Source organism: Tupaia chinensis, unplaced genomic scaffold (assembly GCF_000334495.1).
Source record: "Tupaia chinensis unplaced genomic scaffold, TupChi_1.0 Scaffold000066_1, whole genome shotgun sequence".
NCBI classification, from domain to species: Eukaryota; Metazoa; Chordata; class Mammalia; order Scandentia; family Tupaiidae; genus Tupaia; species Tupaia belangeri.
In genome coordinates this window covers 9,806,928-9,827,430 of record NW_006159525.1, presented here as the reverse complement: position 1 = coordinate 9,827,430, position 20,503 = coordinate 9,806,928, and the positions used below count along the sequence as shown (strand labels likewise).

The 20,503-nt window shown below is 43.8% G+C and overlaps 1 pseudogene; it reads right to left on the bottom strand.

Moving 5' to 3' along the window:
* Positions 1–13,167: 13,167 nt before the first annotated feature.
* On the bottom strand, positions 13,168–13,877 carry LOC114005251 (60S ribosomal protein L7 pseudogene; annotated as a pseudogene).
* Between the last annotated feature and the right edge of the window lie 6,626 nt (positions 13,878–20,503).

The window sequence follows — 20,503 nt, the reverse complement described above, 5'->3', positions numbered from 1 at the left end:
TGAACAATAATAGTTATAAACTTTGTAACCACTTTTAAACATTCAGTACCTTGCTATTATTCATAGTCTCCCTGTTGGTCTCTACCAGGTCCAGTATAAGCGTATAAACAACATGCAAGGAAAACAGAAAGACATAGTTTTTGGGGTGTCCGGGGAGACAGGATGAGGAGGATAAGCTCCATCAAGGAGCAGCTGAAGACCTGGGTCTTCAAGAAATGGTGGTTTGCTGGTGGAAGAGTGAGTGAATGTCTTCTAGGCAGGAACCCCCATGTGAATAAACACACCCACCGTGAGTATGAGAAGGGCACCAGGGAAGGTTGTGTTTCCCAGCAGGACCAAGGTGCAGAAGACCTGCAGTTAATCCTGGAACCCCACAGGGCTATTAGAAGGGGACCAGAGGCATTTAGACTGCCTCCGGGCAACTGTGAGCCAGACAGGACTCTGAGGCCAGAATGACTGCCAGAACTGAGCTCTAGACAGTCCTCTCTGATGAGGGAACAAGAAGGCCAAGGGTTAGAACACGCAGTTCACGGAGAGAGTATTACAAATGCCCAGAAGCTTCTCCAATAGTTTGGAAGAGGTGAAACTCCGAGGATAGCATTAGGAGACTCCCCGAGGGTGAACTCTGTTATTCATGCTGAAACGGAGACGTTTATCTCAGTCTGTTGGCAGAGACACACTGGAGCAGAAAATGTTGATACAACAATGGGCAGTTTGAATCTAGATTTTCCCATGAGACCTTCAGAGAATTTCTTTCTATTGGCTTTTATACACCATAAAACAATCCTATGAAGTGAACTGTGTTATTATATACATTTTTTCAGATGAAGAAAATGAGGCACCTAAGGCATTCAATGACTTTTAACTAGCTGGCACTTAAATGCTGGCGTTTGAATTAAGGCCTCTGGGCTCCTGCGTCGGAGTCCTATTCTCTGCCCTGTGCTGCCACCTGGTGGTCCGAAGTGGTAAGTGCAACAGTGGAAGCGTGGCCAGGCCTGCTTGGGCAGCTCAGACACCTCTCTTGGCAGCTGAGAATTTGAAGTAGAAATTAGGAAACAGCAGCAGCTGGTGGTATGGTGGTGAAGGCAACTGGATCCCACTTGGGTGATGGCACAGTTCGAGTGCTGGACTCACCTTGAAAACCAGACATATGTATGCATGCTCAAAAATCCCCAAAGAGGGCCAGTAGGTGGCGTGGTGGTTGGAGTGCTGGATTTTCTCACATGGCTGACCACGGACATGGCTGACCACGGACATGGCTGACCACGGACATGGCTGATGACCATGGTTCGAGTCGCGGACCTGGTGGCTTGCTTTATCACTTTCCTTCTCTCTGTGTGTTTGTCTTTCTCTGATCAAATTAAAATAAATGAATGAATAAATGAATTAAATAATTATTTTGAAAGATTTTTTTTTTAAATATCCCAAAAGGAGGGAGAGATGGAGAAGGAATTGAGGTATGACCATTCCCCATAGAGGGCGCTTCCTCTCATCTCTCTCTCTCTCTCTCTCTCTCTCTTTCTCTCTGGCAAGTGCATAAAGCCTCTAACAAAAATAAATTATAAAAAAAAAAATCAAAAGAAAAAGAAATTAGAAATTACAGTGGAATCCACAGAGGCTTGAGTTCCCTCAGCCGCCGCCCCACTGCAGACAGAAGACAGGAGGCAAAAGGCTCAACCCCGTAACTCTCAAGGCACTGCTTGGACAAGCCAGGGCCAGAGACCAGAGGTCTCTCTGGTTTGTTTGGAACCAGTTTCCCCAGGGCCTCTGGGGGTCACAAACAGCAGAGCCATGAGGCTGTGGCCTGCTCAGTCATGGGTCGCTTGTCTCTGGCTGTCCTCTTTTCCTGCCCCCCACTTCTGTCCTCACACTGGCTCGCCTGTGACTGAGCCTGTGGGCTCCTGGAGAACCCAGACTAAAACAGCACGTCTGGTCACACCGGGAGAGTTTCTCCCACATAGTCACACTGGAAAAGAAAAGTTAAAATAGAACATGAATTTGGAAATAAAGTTCTATCTCAACTGTGTAAAAATAGATATGTGTGTATTTTGTATAGGTGTAGGAAAAAAATCAATTGAGGAACAACCTTAGCCCTTCCCACCCCTCATCCCACAAACCCCAAAAGCGCCCTCTATGGGGAATGGTCATACCTCAATTCCTTCTCCATCTCTCCCCACTTTTGGGATATTTTTAAAAAATGTCTTTTAAAAGAATTATTTAATTCATTTATTCATTCATTTATTTTCACCCAAAGGGGTGAAAGAAAACAAAAATTGTCCTCAGCCAAGAATTAATCAGTAGGTATCTTAGCAGAAAATCAGGTAAAGAAATTTCACTGAGTATTTTCTGTTTCAAAGGTAACATTTTTTTTTTTTTGTTATAGGGCATGTGCACTCGCCAGACAGACAGAGAGAGATACAGAGACAGAGAGAGAGAAATCACCCCCCAGGGGGGATGGTCACGCCTCAATCCCTTCTCCTCCAGTCTCCTCTCGGGATCTTGGGCACACATGCACACGCGCCTGGCGTGAGTTTTAAGCCACCGGGTCCGGGATGCGAACCGCGGTCGACCACGTGGGAGTCCAGCGACATAGCCATTACCCTAACTGCTGGTTCCCTCAAAGGTAACATGATTTTGGAGACAATTGGAAAACATACAAAATACAGAAACATTGCAAAGGGAAAAATAATCACTCAGTGCCACCTTCCTTAGAGAGAATCGGGCACTTTCTGAGTCCCCAGAACCAGTTCACACAGAAGATTATGTCACCTTCTGGCCATTTATTTATTTTTTTCTTTTAAATGCAGGCACCTCGAGTGCCGTCCTTGCCTTTTCGGGTGCCTTACTTGGACTACCACCCTTTGGTCTTTTTCTGGAAGAAGTGTCTTAGAGATTTCTAAGCCTGACCGTGGAATCGCTTCTCCTACAGGGCTCTCACGTCAGCGTTGTAGGGAGGTGGAGTCAGGGTGTGCAGGCAGGGGCCAGGCTGGGACTCATGAGCATGTGCGGGAGGAGAGAAATATTGTTTTTCTTTTCTATTTTTTAAGTGTTTTGCTGTAGGGCATATGTACTCATAGGAGAGAAACAGAGAGAGGGAAAGTGAGAAAGTAAACCCCAAGGGGGTGGGGAAAGGCTGCATTGCCATCCTTTTTTCTCCAATTTCCTCTTGGGATTTTGGGTAGGACCAGTGTGATTTTTAAGCCACCGGGTCCAGGACTTGAACTATGGCCAGTCCGTGGGAGTCCAGGCCTTGACCACCACTCCCCCTGCTGGTCCAGCTCATTCGTTTTTACAGTGCAGTTCTGCCTAGTGAAGACCAGGCACATGAAACAAGGAACCAACACTCCGAGCCCTGGCCCCACGGGCCACCGTCAGTCCTCGTGACCCTGAAGCAGTCGAGCCAAGCTGTTCCATTATCTGCTCACTGGAGGAACAAGAAGCTCTGCCGCCCAGGAGAGCTGCCCGAGCGACGAGTTTGCACTGGAAGTCTGGATGTCATGTCCTGAGCCTTCTGTGACAGCATTTTAGGACCACAAGCTCGGATACACTGATGAGCAGCCTTTGCAAAAGTTCTTGGCTGAGACAGGAGAGTGGCTTCTCCAGGTTGGCTGAGACAGGGAGGGATCGACTGGAACAGAACAGCTGGTTCTAAGAGTGGCCCGTCTTGCATCGGTCCCATTGCAGACATTTCTCCTCCATTTTTTTTTTTTCCTCTCGTCAGATTTCGGGCATGCACATGTGCACACAGCATGCTTTTCAAGCCACCAGGTCCTAGACTCATGGTGGGTAATCCCCAGTCTTACCACAATTGGGGCCAGACAGAGGGACGGCCTGCTGTGGTTCCAGTGGGAGTCTTGCCAGGGGCAGGATATGGTGAGGTCCTCACCCTCAGTGCATCCAAATGTGACTGTCCTTGGGGAAGGGCCTTAGAGAAGTCATTAAGGTCCTACGTGTGGGCTGAATCTGGGGAATTAGTGCATAGATACAAGCACGTGGGTGAGTTGTGAAGGTAAGAGGGGAGGCCTCAGAAGAAAATAACTCTGCCAGCACCTTGACCCTGGACTTGTCACCTCCAGAGCTGTGAGAAGATACATTTTTGGTGTTGAAACCACACAGTCTGTGGCATTCTGTTACACCACCACCCACAGACCAGTACAGGGATCTTTGTGAAGTGAGAAGTCACAGCAATAGCTAGCAGATAGTGTGGATTCATATTCTTCTCTAGACTCCATGCTGCGGATGCCAAGGGGTTTATCCTGTTGATGAGCTCTCGTTCTCAGGGAGGTTTGCTGCCAGCGAACCCTTGTGTGTTAGTAGACGGTCTCATCTGAGTATGCTAAGGTGGGTGATTCAGAGCAAGCATTGATGAACGGCAGCTCATGGACCAAATCTGACCTGCTCTCCTTGTCGTATGGCCCCCCAGCTAAGACTGGCTTTTGCAGTTTTTAATTGCCACAGGGCACACTCATTTATGTGTGTGTGCATGTGTGTGTGTGAGAGAGAGAGAGAGAAAGAGAGAGAGAGAGAGAGAGAGAGAGAGAGAGAACCTTCCACTGGGACACAGTCCTTTTGCAAACCTTTCTCCTCCATTTTCTTTCTCATCAGATTTTGGGCGTGCACACAGGATGGTTTTCAGGCCACCAGGTCCTAGACTCAAACTTGGTGGCCCATATGGGATCCAGCTCCCTTACGAGATTGGCCTTGGTTTTACAGTTTTAGATGGTTGAGGGGGAAAAAATCAGAAGAAAAATACTATTTTACAACACTTGAAACTTATTTAAAATTTAAATGTCAGTGCCGTCAAATGCCATTGGAACCTCTCTGCCCGTTTGCTTACGTGTCGTCCACACGTGGTCTCATGCTCCGGCGGCAGGGCTGAGACCACAGCCACATGGTCCGCACAGCCTGAACATTTACTGTCTGGTCCTTTACAGCAAATGTTTGCTGACCCTTGATTTGAGCATCACAGTCAATCGCTGACTGAAAGGACTCTCAAGAAAGTGGTTCTTTTCCACAAGCATGTGACACCAGGACAGAGGCAGGAGGGATAATTTGAGCAGGATGAGGTTGGAGGGAAGGCCGGGCTGGCCCTTGAGAATTGAGGCTTTGCTAAGAATTTTGTCTTTCTTTAAACAGAGGTAAGAAGCCACAGTTATGGGACCGGCAGGTGGTGTGGTGGTTAAGGTGCTAGACTCCCACCTGACCAACCCTGGTTCGAGTCCTGAACCTGGCAGCTTACTTTCTTACTCTCCTTTTTTCTCTCTTGACAAATTGAATAATAATAATTATTTTATTTTAATTTGGCCGGAGAGGGACAGAGTGTGTGTGTGGGGGCCGGTGAGAGAGAAACTGCGAAAGCAAGCTGCCAGATCCAGGACTTGAACCGTGTCAGCCATGTGGAAGTCTAGTGCCCACAACCACCATGCCACCTGCCGGCCTCAGTCACAGTTATGTACTGAACATCACTTTTTAAAGCCAACCTGATCAGGTACTTATATATGTCTTATTGATTTGATCTACGAGAAAATCCTTTTATTTATTTTTTTTAATTTTTAAATTTTTTGGAGAGGTTTTTGCTATAGGGTGCATGTGCTTGTCAGACACACAGAAAGAGACAGAGAGATGGAAAGTGAGAAATCACCCCCCAGGGGGGATAGCCATGCCGCAATCCCTCCTCCTTTGTTCTCCTCTCGGGATCTTGGGCAGACACGCACACGTGCCCGGTGTGAGTTTTAAGCCACCGGGTCCGGGACGCGAACTGCAGTCGACTACATGGGAGTCCAGCGACATAGCCATTACATTAACTGCAGGTCCCGAGAAAATCCCTTTAACACCTGACTTTTGGATTGATCTTTGACGAGAGATGAATTATTCTCCCCCATTGGTGCTGTGAACAACCAACAGTCAGAAAATGAATGGTTGGCCCAGCACAGTGGCACAGGCTGTAGGGTGACACCGCACGATACTTGAGCCGTATGGAAAGATCTGGGCTTTGGGTCTGGGGTCAGCCTGAATATGCTGGCTACACTTGTGGTCCTGGCTGCCAGGAAGGCTAGGGGATAATCGTGGGGTAGTAAGACACCCTCAGGGCTGTCTCTCTCTTTCTTTTTCTCATGAAAGAAATAAGTAAGTAAGTTTTAAAAAGAAAGAAAGAAAATGAACTTCCATTCCAAAAATAATGTTGTAAACCTACCGTGGTCCCCGGGGGTGGGTGAAAGGGGAGCGACTGTTTCTCCAGGATGTTTGCAGACCCCCTCACTCTTCCCAGCACTTTTGGCCACAGCCTCCATCCAGGCAGACACAGGACAAGAAGAAAACTCAGGCATTGAGAGCTGATGTATCCTTTCATATATTACTCTCTTTTCTTAGGGAAAGGACAATGTTTAAGAAAGAGTTTGTAACTTTTGGGTACCATTTTTAGATAGAAAAATCACAGAGTAAAGTCTAGACAGCCAAAGTCTTAGAAGATAAAGATTTAAAGATTAAGACACTCTTTTTGAGCGCTAAAAATATTTATGAAACAAAAGATGAAGCAAGACTGCGTGGGCAATGCACGCAGCCTGATATTTGCTAGAAATAAGATTTGTGGTTCTAGAATACCACTTAGTCAGTTTTTCCAGTGGTTTTGAAAAAGGATATTATTTTCTTATATCGAGGGTAGCTTAGGCACCATTGTTTAGATGTTTTGTAATTATAAGATAAAGGGCGAGTGGAACAAAATGTAGACTCTTGTGACCTGATGATGCACATCTGTGAAGAATGACCACATATTTCCTACCTGCCCACTCCTCTGTCTAGCTCTAGATAATAATTTCTGTTGTCTTCTGGTATGATGAGGGAAGCCCCCCAAGTGCTTTCATGGGAAATGGAGAAGTCTCACCGATTTACTGTTCTCTAACAATGCCTTTAACCATGGTCAACTTCATTCAGAGCTTCTGCTACCCAGTAATTTTAGAGTGAGTAACAGGGTAAGGAGATGAAATGAACTACCATGCTGTTGACCCATGCGCTAGGGCTCTACAGTGTCCACATTCTACATAAAAGTCATGCTCTTTCTTCCCAGGCTGGTGTGGAAGGCCTGAGTCCAACAGCTGAGACTAGAGACTGGCTTTGTGGACTCTAAAGGGTGGTCTGTCTGATACCAGACTTCCAAAACAAGGATCTGGAATCAAAAAATGCAGAACAGTCTAGTTTATGATACTCCTTTTCTGCTAAAGTCATGGTAAGAAGCAATATTGCTGAATACTATTGATTTTCCAATTTGTTCATGGTTCAGAAGAGTATCTGAAAGGAATTTCTTGGTATCAGCAGGTAGTGTGGTGGGTAAGGCACTGGGCTCCCACATGACTGACAGTGGTTTGACTTCTGGACCCAGTGGCTTGCAAATCATTCTGGGTGTGTGCACACCTGCCCAAAATCCCTAGAGGAGAATGGAAGAGAGGGGATTGTTACATGCTATCTTTTTTTTTTTTTGGGTGGAGGGAATCGTTCACTTTCTCTCTCTCTCTCGTTTCTCTCTGTCTCTCTGGTGAGCAGCCCATATCCTGTGGCAAAAACCTAAAAAAAAAATTTAAATAAAAAAATAAGGGAATTGCCTGAAAATTGTTTCTATGTGACTAATTTGTCAACAACATTCTATGTTAGGCTTACTTCATAAGATCAGAAAATATTTGTAAAACAGATACGTGACCTAACTGCTTTGAAAGCAAATGTTTTAGCTTTAGGAAGTGTTATTCAGTCAAAGCGCATGCTTCCTTTCCACTTCTTGAGGAATTCAACCTGTTAGCAAATAAAACACTTTTTGCTAAAAAGACATTTTATTTGAATAGCAGCTTTTTATTATAATTAATATTTTAATTTTCTGTTTTTATGCAATTAACATTGTCATCATGACTCCCATTAATTTACCCTAGGCTTGTATTATAGGTGTTTTCCTTAGAGTTTCCTCCTTTCTGGAATTTCCTTTTCTCTCTGTTTACCTGGTTATAAAAGCATTGAGCTTTGGGCTGAGAAAGTTCTGCTTTGTCCACATGAGCTCCTGCAGGGAATATGATATCACTGAGGGAAAAGATTGCTGGGCTTTGAAGGGGTATTTAATTTTCTGCCTATTTGAAACAGTGAATGTCCCAGAGAAGGAGGCCGAACGCCTATGCAGGCTAAGACGTGTTTAAAAGGGTAAGATTAGTTTCCGCCAGCACTGACTGGGTAGCAGGAGACCTGGCTCAGACTGTATAACCATTTGGCTTGTTGAGGGCAGGTGCTTGCCTTCTTCACCTTCAGGTCTTCATTATGGAGACAGGGATTTTTGCTAGGTTATCTGTAAATCCGTGTGCAAATCCCATGCTAGGATTCTTATTGTGTAAGTCTACTCTTGGGCATTTCTCCCAGGGCCAGCAGGTGGTGTAGTGGTTAAGGCACTGGATTCCCACATGGTTGGCGGGTGTCAAACCTTGAAACTCATGCGCATTTCAGCATGCCTAAAATCCAGAGAGGAGAGTGGAGGAGAAAGGATTGCATGTGACCATCCCCCCAGGGAGTGATTTCTTACTTTTTCTCTTGCCTCCAGTCAGCAAACATCTCTTAAAAAAAATAAAATAATAAAGTAAAATAAAATTTCTCCCCGAGCTGGCCCCATGGCACAGCACTGTGATTCCACATGACCCTTTTAAGTTAGAATTCTGGCCTAGCAGCTTGAAAAAGCATGCATTTTGGAGGCATATGTGTGTGCATGCCCAAAAGCCTGATGAGAAGGAGAAATGGAAGAAAAAGGATTGTGGCATGATCATGTCCCTTTAGGGGATTTCCTCTCTCTTTTGACTACAGGTGCCCTCTGCCAATTAAAAAAAAAGGTTTTTCTACTTATTGAGGCCCTCCTCCAGGTAATTTCCTTCTAGAGAACACCAGAGTAACAATAATAACACTCAAATGAAGCATTCAAACAAGTAGAGGAAACAAAGGAAAAGTGTGCATTCGAGAGCTCCAGAGAGCCCTGTTTATTTGCTCCACGGCCCGTGTGATGAAAGGGCAGGCATTATGTATACAGCTCATGCCTCCCAGCTGCCTGGACAAGCCCTGTGAAAGGACAGCCCTCACCATTGACCAAACACCAATCCGTCTTTCACTCACCACAATCTATGACATGTATGTATAGGTGCGAGCGACACTGCTCTGTTCCTTGGGCTCTAACTCAGTCTGTCTGCTAAGCGGGGTTTAGTAGGTCTACTGTCTTTCTTCTCCAGGTTTCTGACAGTCAAGGATGCACCTGGCTGGGAGGCATTTGTGCATTCTCCTTTCTTTCCCTCCTTTCCCCATTCGCTCTTCACACCCAAGTTCCTGATGCCTTTTCATGCAAACCACTTCAACTTTCTCTTTTGTTGAAGAGAATGTTTGGTTTCCCTGTCCTTGTTCAGGTGGTTTACCCACTTATCAGGACATTTTACCTACAGAAACAGTTCCCTGTTAAAATAATGCCATATTTATTTTTGTATACCTAGCTCTCCTGTAGAACTAAGGGGACAGGGAGTGGAGCATTGCTGAGAGAAAGAGGATCTTGGGCGATGAAATGAACATGACATGTGACCTTGATTTGAAAGCATGGCTTTTCTATGAACCAAACAGTGCAAAAGAAATAGACAATTTATAAGATAATAATTGGATAATTGCTTTTCAATAACAGATAACTTCTATCTCCAGTTTGTCCTTTAGACTTCTTCTTCTAATTGTGCATGCTTTTCTTTGAAGATAATAGTAAATTAGTTTGCCCTTTCTCCATTATTCTAACATTTTACCTTTTTCACCCAAAATAAGAAGGGAGTTTGTGGAGTGGATGAAGGATGATTAGACTAGTGTTGTATGACTTGCATTAGGGTCCTGATTCTCCTAGTGCTGAGAGCTCACCCTGGAGAGGGCATGCCGTAGTTCTAGGTGCCATTTCTTTACCCGAAACATGATTGGTTGCACCACACAACCTCTAGAGCTTCTGTAAAAATATCACTGAATTTGGGACCAGCAGATAGCGTAATGGTTATGTTGCTAGACTCCCATGTAGTCGACCATAGTTTGAGTTTCGGACCGGGAGGCTTAACTCACACCGAGCGTATGTGTGTGCGTGCCCAAGCTGCCAAAGGAAAATGGAGGAGAAGGGATTATTGTGGCATGACCACACTCCCCTGGGGTGATATCTTGCTTTCTGTCTCTTAGGTGAGTGCATGCACCCTATACCAAAACTAGCTCTTAAAAAAATAAAAACCACTGACCTCTAAGTAGGTTGCTTTTCATAGTTTTCACATGTAAATAATTTTGAAAAAGTTTATTTATTTATTTTTCCATGAGATATGTATATAGAGAGACAGAAAGAGTAAAAGAATCAATAGGGTCTACCTCCAGCCCCAGATCATGGGCATGGGCATGCTGGTATACCTAGGGAGATCTCTAGATGTGAACCTGGAACCTTCCCATGTCTTGCAGACCATCACGCTTTGCTGCTGTGCCACTGTGCAGTCTTTCCATATATATATATATTTTTTTTTTTGAGAGGTTTTTGCTATAGGGTGCGTGCGCTCGTCAGACAGACAGAGAGAGACAGAGATAGAAAGCGAGAAATCACCCCCTAGGGGGGATGGCCATACTACAATCCCTTCCCCTCCATTCTCTTCTCAGGATTTGGGAATGTATGCACACGCGCCTGGCATGAGTTTAAGCCACTGGGTCCAGGACTTGAACTGCAGTCAACTACATGGGAGTCCAGAGACTTAGCCATTATGCTAACTGCTGGTCCCAGATTCTATCTGGAATTTCAAGTTTTCTGTGCTTTTAACCTTTTTGATGATCTGATAAAGTAACATGAATACCATCAATGCCAATTTCTGTGAAATATTGACATTAACATTTTATGCTTAATATTACGGTGTTTTGCCTGCTGTAATAGAAACTGGAAGAATTCTCTCCTACACCTTGAACACTGGCGTGAATTGTGATGTTAACAGGAAAAGTCTTTCTTGTAAGGAGAAGACAAGTGCTGACATTTGCATGTCTTAGTTCGTCTTTTTCTTCCTGCCTATGTGCTGACAGGTGCAGTCTGAGTCCACATGATTCATTTTCTACATGTTGTTCTTTCCTTTGCATCACTTCAAATGAGCCATTTGCTAAAAAAAAAAAAAAAAAAAAAAAAACCCAAGAATATTCCCCTATAAGTTCCTGATTTCTGCCTGAAGTCTTCAGGTTGCTGGGGAGCAGCTCGACCTTTAAGAATACTCTGTTAAGGGGCCAGCAGATGGCGTAGCAGTTACCTTGCTGGACTTCCACATGGATGACATGGTACCAATCCCTGACCTGATAGCTTGAAAATCATGCCAGACATGTGTGAATGCATGCCCAAGATCCTGGGAGGAGAATGGAGAAGGGATTGCAGTGTGGCCATTTTCCCTGAGGGGTCATTTCTCACTTCCCTTCTCACTGTCTCTGTCTCTCTTTCTCTCCGGCAAGTGTGCATGCTTAAAGCAAAACCCACTAAAACAAACAAACAAAAAGAATACTCTGGTAAAAAGCCGATGGGATTATATTGCCTTTGCAATATTACATATTTTTTGCTGAGGCAGGGGTGTGTGTGTGTGCGTGTGTGTGTGTGTGTACGTGTAGCAGGGAACGGTGAAGTGAATAGAAATCACTCAGAAACCAGAGCCCAAGTCAAAGAAAACTGAAGCCATAGTCCCACGGTGTCTTAATTTTCTCAGGATTCCTCTTTGAGTGGCTCTGTAAGGAAAAGGGAAGAAATGAAAACTTCCGGGAGATAGAAGAAGAGCAAGATGTGGCTCAGAGCTAATGCTCCTGGGTGGGACATGAGGAGCAGCGGCAGGAAAGCTGGTTCTTGCACTTGACTCTGGAGAATGCCTTCTGGGAACTGTTAGTCCCTGAAAAACAAGAGATATGACAAGATTAGGCTAAGAAGATAAATATAACAGTCTGCTTTGATTGGGCTCACATGTTATTTAAGTTTTGCTCTTTCATTCTGGAATACTTTTACACTTACAGAAAAGTTTCAGAGCTCCTGTGTACCTTTATCCAGCTCCTGCTAATGCAGACAAGTTATATAACCATGGTGCCTTTATTAAAACCTAGAGAATCGCATCAGCACATTATGATAAACTGAACTCCAGGCCATTTTATTTTATTTTATTTTTAATTGCCCAAGGATGTGTGCCCTCACCAGACAGACAAAGAGACGGGGAGGGACAGGGAAAGGGAAAAATCAGCCCTTATGGGGCGTGGGAAAGCAATCCCTTCTTTTCTTTTGGAGAGGTTTATATTATAGGGTGCATGCATTCACCTGAAAACCAGAAAGACAGACAGAGAGAGAGAAGGTGAGAAATCACCTCCCGGGGGGATGGCCACGCCGCAATCCCTTCTCCTCCATTCTTGGGTGGAATGCAAGCACAAGCGCCTGGCCTGAGTTTAAGCCCTGGGTTCAGGGCTCGAACTGCAGTCGACTAAATGGGAGTCCAGTGACATAGCTATTACACCAACTACTGGTCCCTTGAATCCCTTCTGCACTTTTCCGTCCTGTGAGGATTCGGGGTATATACATGCATCTGATAGGTTTTACAAGCCAGGCCTGGGATGCAAACCATGGTCAGCCAGGTGGGATTTGACTCTCTTAACTACTAGGCCGTAGGGCCAGCCCTCCAGACCGTATTGGATTTTACTAGTTTTTCACTGGTGTTTTTTCTCTGAGGAGCTCTCCAGGTGACCACATTGAATGTAACCATCTTGTTTCCTTAGTCTCTATAGTGTTGGAAAAACAGTATCTCTGGTTCTTATAACTGACCTTTGTTTTATTACCTTACCCACAAATCATGCACGAATGCCTTGGGATAAGTTTTCTTCAAATAAACCCATTTTTACTCAGCACAATTCAAAGGGAAAGCATTAGGTCTTTCTGGGTGTAGGAAAAGCCTTTCAGAAGTCCCTAAGTGATTTTCACAAAATAAAAAATGGACCTTAGTCTTGCAGAAGTTTTGGCTTAATTTTACTAACCACCAAGATGTGCCACAAGAGTTAAGGGTAGGCAGAGGGAAGTTATAAAAGTTACTAATACAATATATCACAGTCTGAAAATAGCCACTCTGTTTATTTACTAACCAGATTACAAAAATAACCCTGGTGGATACCTTAGTTCATCCTTCTAATAAGTCTGTTGATCTGGTCTTCCCTGTTGCCAGCATCTCCACCTTCTACAAAATGAGTGGTCTTTTTCTTCATTCTACCTCGCGGAGAAGGTAATTAGAAGGGCCACAGGAAGTTGTTTGCTTCTTTGAAGCATTTTCCAGCACTATAGATTTCATGAATCAGATCCTCCATGCAGATGATGCCGAATTTACCAAGAGATCAAGCAATCAAGGAATTTTCTATCAAAGCAATTTGCTTCTTACTGATTTTACCATAACCATGTTTGTAAATCAGTTCATTTACTAACTTACAGTTTGGGTACCCATGCAATATATGGTTCCACAATTCTCAGCATGTTAACTGAGGCGTTGTTGAGCTTAATAAAGGTGGCATTGAAGATCTGGCAGAGACGAAGAAGCTGCAACACTTTTTGAACCTTTGGGCTCACTCCATTGATACCTCTGATTCTGATGACAAAAGCCAACGTGGCTTCTGCAGGTGCATAGAAGTTGTCAGCTTTTCTTGCCATCCTGGCCATGCGAATCTCATTTCTGTACATCTGTCTATATTCCTTATGATAGTGCTTAGTTTTTCATTGATAAGCTTCCTCCTTCCCTTTTGAAGCATCTTTTGAGCAAACTTCTTTCTTAGGGGCTTGTCCTTTAGCTCCAATTCCTTCACTTTTTCTTAAGGGTTTCTGGCACAGAAACCTTTTTCTTGGCTTCTGCCACAGCAGGAAATTCTTTTTTCTTCTCTTGAATGCCCTCCATGGTTCCAGCCAGAAAAGCCGTCTTGTTTTTCATGAACTTGATCATTTTAAGGAGTCAAAGATTTTTCATTGTTTATCTTTTTTTTTTTTTAGAGAGAGATTTTTGCTCTAGAGCATGTGTGCCAGTTGGAGAGACAGAGAGACAGAAAGCGAGAGATCATCTCCTGGGAGGATGGCCACGCAGCAATTCCTTCTCCATTCTCCTTTCAGCACACGCATGTACATGTGCCTGGCATGTGTTTTAAGCTGCTGGGTCTGGGTCGACTACATGGGAGTCCAGCGATGTAAACATTACGCCATCTGCTGATCCCCATTGTTTATCTTTTATAATTTAATTATTTTACTTTTATTGTTGTTGTTGATGTTTGCCATAGGGTGTATGTGTTCCTGGAGAGAGGCAGAGAGGGAGGGAAAGTGAAACATCACCCGGGGAGGATGGACATGCCACAGTCCTTTCTCCTCCATTGTCCTCTTGGGATTTTTGGGCAAGTGTGCCCTGGACTCTAACTGCCTAAATGGCCCTGTGTAACCCAGCTACTTAACCTCCATGCCACCTGCTGGCCCCAGGAATCTTATTTTAAGAAGTCATTTCCTTCTTAGAATGATCTAAGGTGCTGTGTGTGTGGTAGGGGGGAAATAAGTGACAGAAAAAGGCTTACTTTCCACAGGAGTTATGTCACCAGGAAGAAAGAGAGGATAAATGCCAAGAAGGTTCTCCTTGCATCAGGAAAGGAGATCAAGTGCCCTCCCTCCAGGGGCAGCTGGGCATGCGGGAGTTTCCTAGTGACACCTTTTATTTTTTTTTTCCGTCCCTCCCCAACTGATTTAGTCTTTTTAAAATTCTTTTCGTAATTTCTTCTAGTATTAACTACTTCCACTGCAGGTGGTGAAAAGGCTCCACTTCAAATGTTGACACAGTTATGATCATGGTCTTTTATTGTAACTCAGAATTAAAATTTTTGATTATTTTATTGTTATTTTTTTAATATTCCAGTCACAGAAGTAGTTTTCTAAGTGGAAATTATTTGACGACAGTCTCATGCTTTCGAGTAGTGGCTTATACCAGGCTCTAGCTTCTTCAGGAACACTACAGCACGGATTTAGTTTAAATGTATTAGAACTAACAAGCATTTTCTCAAATGAGTTTCATTGCATTTTATTTTTAGACAATCTACGTGATATGTTTTTTCCTTGAAAACAATGCCTCCACTCTAAATAAATCACTCAAAATACATCAAGGGCTCAAGATGACATGAGTCCCATTTGTCTTGAGTTCAGCTGTTTTGTGGATGACAAGCAGCAGTTCGTTACGATGACAAGAGAGAGACCTGAAGTAACTGCCAAATTTGTTAACAGTTTTTCATTTCCAAACCATCCTTAAAGGAAATCTTACGTGGGGTCATGCCATCCTTGTGGTAGTCCATGCTATCTGGATTCATGTTTTCACTAAGAAAGAACCGGTGGTTTTTGAAATTAGCAAGACTATGCTTGATTTGTTCTGTAGTGCCTGTCATAAAAGGTTTTACTCTTTCTGGTCTTTGTTCTTCAAGTTTGCCTTTGATTGATTTTATGTAAGCTTTGATGCCCTTCTTTTGTTGTTGTTTTTTCTTTGTTTTGAGTGAGATTTTGCTATTGCAAACGTTCGCTTGTTGGAGAGACAGAGAGATAGAAAGCAAGAAATCACCCCTCAGAGGGGATGGCCATGCCACAATCCCTTCTCCTCCATTCTCCTCTTGAGATTTTGGGCACACACGCTCATGTGCCTGGTGTGAGTTTAAGCCATGGAGTTTGGACTTGAACTGCAATTGACTATGTGGGAGTCCAGCAACATAACCATTGTGCCATCTACTGGCCCCTGAGGCACTTTTTGTAGGCTATTTTTATGAAGCTGATTCCTGTAAGTGATGGTTCATGACAAAGTCAATGCCAATGATGACTGTGTTTTGAGTACCTTCACCTTCAGAGCCTACAGCAGAGGCATTTCCACCAATGAGCAAGTCATCAATGTTACCCTCCTTCCTACTGACCATCTTCCCCTCCACCTCCATGGACAGTCCTTCCTTCATATCCTGGATTTTTTTTTCCAAAATATACTATTAATTTTATTTTTTTATTTTATAAAAGATAGGCCTCTTAGATTCTTTTTAAAAAGTATGTGTATTTTATTTTATTTATACATTCAATCACTGTGTATCATTATAGCATGAAAAATGAATTTTCCCATCATGAATCCACTGTATAGTAGTCCAAAGATATTATAATACATGTTATCATCAACAGATAATTTTCCTTTTTTGTGTCCCTTAAATGTTTCACTTCTTTCTTTTTCCCCTCGATTCTCTCTCTCTCATTCTCTTTCATTTCCCACCCTCGTCTCACACTGTCTCTAGTATTCACAATTGTCTCTAAGCTTTTAAATCTTCCAATCTTTCAGGTTCTGCCATGGAGTGCAGACATTCAATATGTATTGAATGGGGATATACAATGCCTCTCTTTCATATTTTGGGTTTTTCCTGGATCTTCTAAATATCAGCGAACATCTCATCATGGCCAATAAGGTCCTGGTAGATAATCATGATGGCTGGTGGAAGGAGAGGACTGCAGTGCTAGCTGGGCAAGGGCCCAGAGCTTGGTACCACCGCAGTGCAGCCCAGGTAGTACTGCAGGGAGGAGGAAATGGATGGAAAAAAAGCCCCGTAACACTAAACATTTTTTAAATTAATTTTTAATTCACATATCCTTTTAAATGTACAACTTAATGTTTTTTAGTGTGCTCACAAGGTTGTACAAGTCACCAAAATCTAATCATTGTACGTTTTTTGTAGACCCCAAAGGAGACCCTCTGTGCACAGCACTCATTCGCCATCTTTCCCCACTGGCCCTGCAACCACCAGCTTCTCTCTAAGGATTTTTCTGTTTTGGACATTTCATATAAATGGTAATCACACAGTATGTGGTCTATTATGTCTGACCTCTTTCACTTAGTTTGAAGCTTTTGAATTTCATCTATGTTGTAGAATGCATCAATACTTAGTTTTTTCCTTGTTGATCGATATTCCATTCTATAGAGATATCACATTTTAAAATTGCTTAACGAATTAATTTATTGCCAGAGAATGTACATGCTCATGCATATGTGCACCGGAGAAAGAGACAGAGAGTAGAAGAGAGAGCATATCTCCTCCTAACAGGGCCTGGTATCACCACAATCCTTTTTTCCTTCATTTCTTGACCCCATCGGGATTTTGGACACACCTACACACATATCGGTGTATTTTCCAAGCCACTAGAACTGGAATTTTTTTTTTTTTGGAGAGGTTTTTGCCATAGGGCGTGTGAGCTCGCCAGACAGACAGAGAGAGACATAGAGACAGAAAGCGATAAATCACCCCCCGGGGGGATGGCCATGCCACAATCCCTTCTCCTCCATTCTTCTCTCGGGATCCTGGGCATGCATGCACATGCACCCAGCATGAGTTTTAAGCCACCGGGTCCGGGACTCAAACCGCAGTTGACTACATGGGAGTCCAGTGACATAGCCATTATGCTAACTGCTGGTCCCCCTAGAACTGGGATTTTAACCATGGTCAGCCATGTGGGATCTGACTCCCTGGGCATAGCATATAACTGCTGTGCTACAAGGCAGGTCCCACATGTTTTTATTTTATTATTTTTTTTTTGAGAGAAATTTTTGCTGTTGGATATGTGTGCTCACCAGAGACGCAGAGAGAGACAGAGTGAAAAATCAACCCTTTCTCAGTAACTCCCTCCCGCCCCAGGGGTCACGGCCACAATCCCTTCTCCATTTTTCTCTCAGGATTTTGGGCACACATGCACAGCGTCTGGTGTGAGTGTCAAGCTGCCAGGTCCAGGACTCGAACCACGGGGAGCCATGTAGGAGTCCAGTGCCACATCCACTATGCCACCTGTTGGCCCCTGCACACTTTATTTTTAATGTCTGATTCCTTAAACGGGGGAAGAGAAAGCTGCAGAGGAATCACATAAACGATGGTGTGGCCTGGGTCAATTGGAAAAGGAGGTGCCACTGCCTCTTTGAAAAGACTGGCTTGCAGAGCACGTGAGCCACACTTCTACGAATCAGTCACCTTGTGTCTGCCCAGCCCTGCCAGTCCCCAGCCTTGCATCCTCCTCTGCATGACAGAGACACCTGCATCCCACCTGCCAGCACAGCGTTGCTCTGTTTTAAGGACAGATTTTCAATTTTGAAGGTGGAGAATGGAATTAAGAAACAGTATGTCACTGTTTTCCAAATAATATTTTGATGTCCCAGAAGATACCTCTATTGAAATCATCTGTTAAAAAATAAGGAATTCTGTGATTAACCGCATTTTGGAAATTACTATGTTCCTTTTTAGGGATACGAAAATGAATCTGAGTATATAAAAGCCTCTGTGAAAAATCACCACTAAAGTATTCAGCGAACTTTGCTCAGCCCAGGGCCACCCAAAATTATCTTCTGCCACCTTATTGACAATGGTAGTCCTCAAAGAGTGTGGAATATGCTTCTGGGTGATGTTGGAGGATTCTTTGCCCTCACCACTGGCTGGGCCTGTCTCAGTGCTCCGTCTGATTTCTGGGCTTCTGCTCTGATCGCCAGGGGTGAGAGACGATCTCATTACTAGAGACTGCTCTGTCATACTCTTCAAGCCATTTTGGTCATACCAGTTAACTTGTGGTATCCTAGACTACCCTAAGCCTCGACCCAGGGACTGAAGGCTCTGAGCCTCCTATTGGATTTCTCTGTGTTCTCTGCATCCTTATCCAGTTTATTGAATAAGCCTATGCGTAAACTGCTTGTCATTTTTGGGGGCACTCTAGTTTTTTTCATGCTTAGTATCCTGACACCATGTTTTTCTTCCTGAATTAGCCACTGTTATGCTAAAGCAATTCCCAGCTCTTGTAGTTGCTGTCCTTGCCATTCCTTTCTCACCCTAGATCTTGTCTCAGTCCCCCATCTTCTTTGTCCTATGGAAGTTGACTGAGCTCATGGTGCCATGTTTGAGGTATAGCTATGCCCTTCAGGAGAGTCTTGTACAAGGTAGCTGCCCAAGACTCTTTGCTGAAATTATAACAGGAGAGAACCAGTGTGTCCATCCCCCCTCAGTGGTTAATTCTGTACTAAGAAGGTGGAGAAAGAAGCTTGGATTTTACAGTCAGGCAGACTCAGGTTTTCAGCTTGGCTCTGGAGCTTAACAGCTGTGTCGTCTGTGGAAATATATACGTTTCTATAAACTCAGTTTCCTCACCTGTAAAATAAGATGGGGTTTAGTGTACTTACCTCTCACAGTTGTAAGGACTGATTTAGATTTGGTTAACACTTTCACAGGTAACAACAATCCTGTGCCTCGGTGTCTGGGTGGTTTCCAGCTCTCATTCTGATAGGCATGGCAGTAAATAATAGCTACAAAACCCCCTAGCATGAGACTTTGGTATAAGTCAATATTTGAACATTACTTAGAACAACGCCTGGTGTATAATCATGTTAAGTGATATGTGTTTGTTTTAAAAAGTAATTTCCCTTTCTTCTTCCTTCTATGACCCATTGGGTGAGGTCTCAAGGAGAAGAAATTGGAAAAATCACTAATGTGAGCCTGATCGTCACACTGGGAGTTGGAGGCAATGCCCCAGTTGGGTTGGGTTCCACTGGACCACAAAAGGCAGCCAGAACTCCAAACAGCATGCAAGAGTTGGCTCCAGTGCTAGCTCAAGGCTGAGAGATTTCATTGCACTTTTAAAGTGCTCTCATCCAAAAGAAAAGGAAACTAAGTGCATGTCAAGGACAATTCTGATGCTCAAACTAGGTAGTGATTACACCATACAACCCACTTTGACGAACCCACTATCTTAGGTGCTGTGAGCAAGAGTCCTGCCAGCCTCCCTAGACTATGCTCTATCCTCTTTCATTCATTCAGCTTCAGCCTTTTCCCTCACCCCTCCTTCCCATCCCTTACTTCATTCCCCAGATCTACATAATGACAGTGAGAGGTACTCTCTAATACCTAAGGAGAAGTGTGTTCTGTGTCTACACTGTTCCATGCAGGGATTCTATGATGACCTCCTAAGGGTTAAAGCAGTATCTTTGCTCTCTCCTGGGATAGCTGCAGTCAGGAGGTGGAGAGGTTTGTCAGAGCTGACAGGACCTTTGAGGGAGATCATTTCCTACTGCAAAAAATAGCAAAACCAAAAAACAAGAGTACTGCGCTGTTGAACAAGAGCCCCTGGAGGGCTACTGAACCTCGCCATCAGCAGGAGCTGCTGCCAGCTTTCTGCAGCAGAATTGTCTTTGCGGATTAAATATTATAGTGAGGGGCTGGAGTTCTGCTTCTGAGTTCAGCAAACAGTCAGTCAGTAGTCTTTGCATCACAAAGTTCTGTTTTTGTACTCGTTAGATATGACTACAACTTTGGTATTTACTGTATTGACTTTTTTCCTTTTGTATAAGCATAAATATTTTCAGACTGGATGTTACACAGTCAAGTCAGCTTATCTGGATCTGTTTTACCCAAATTAGGTTTAGAGCTAGAAAAGTTGCTCTCATGCAATACGGAG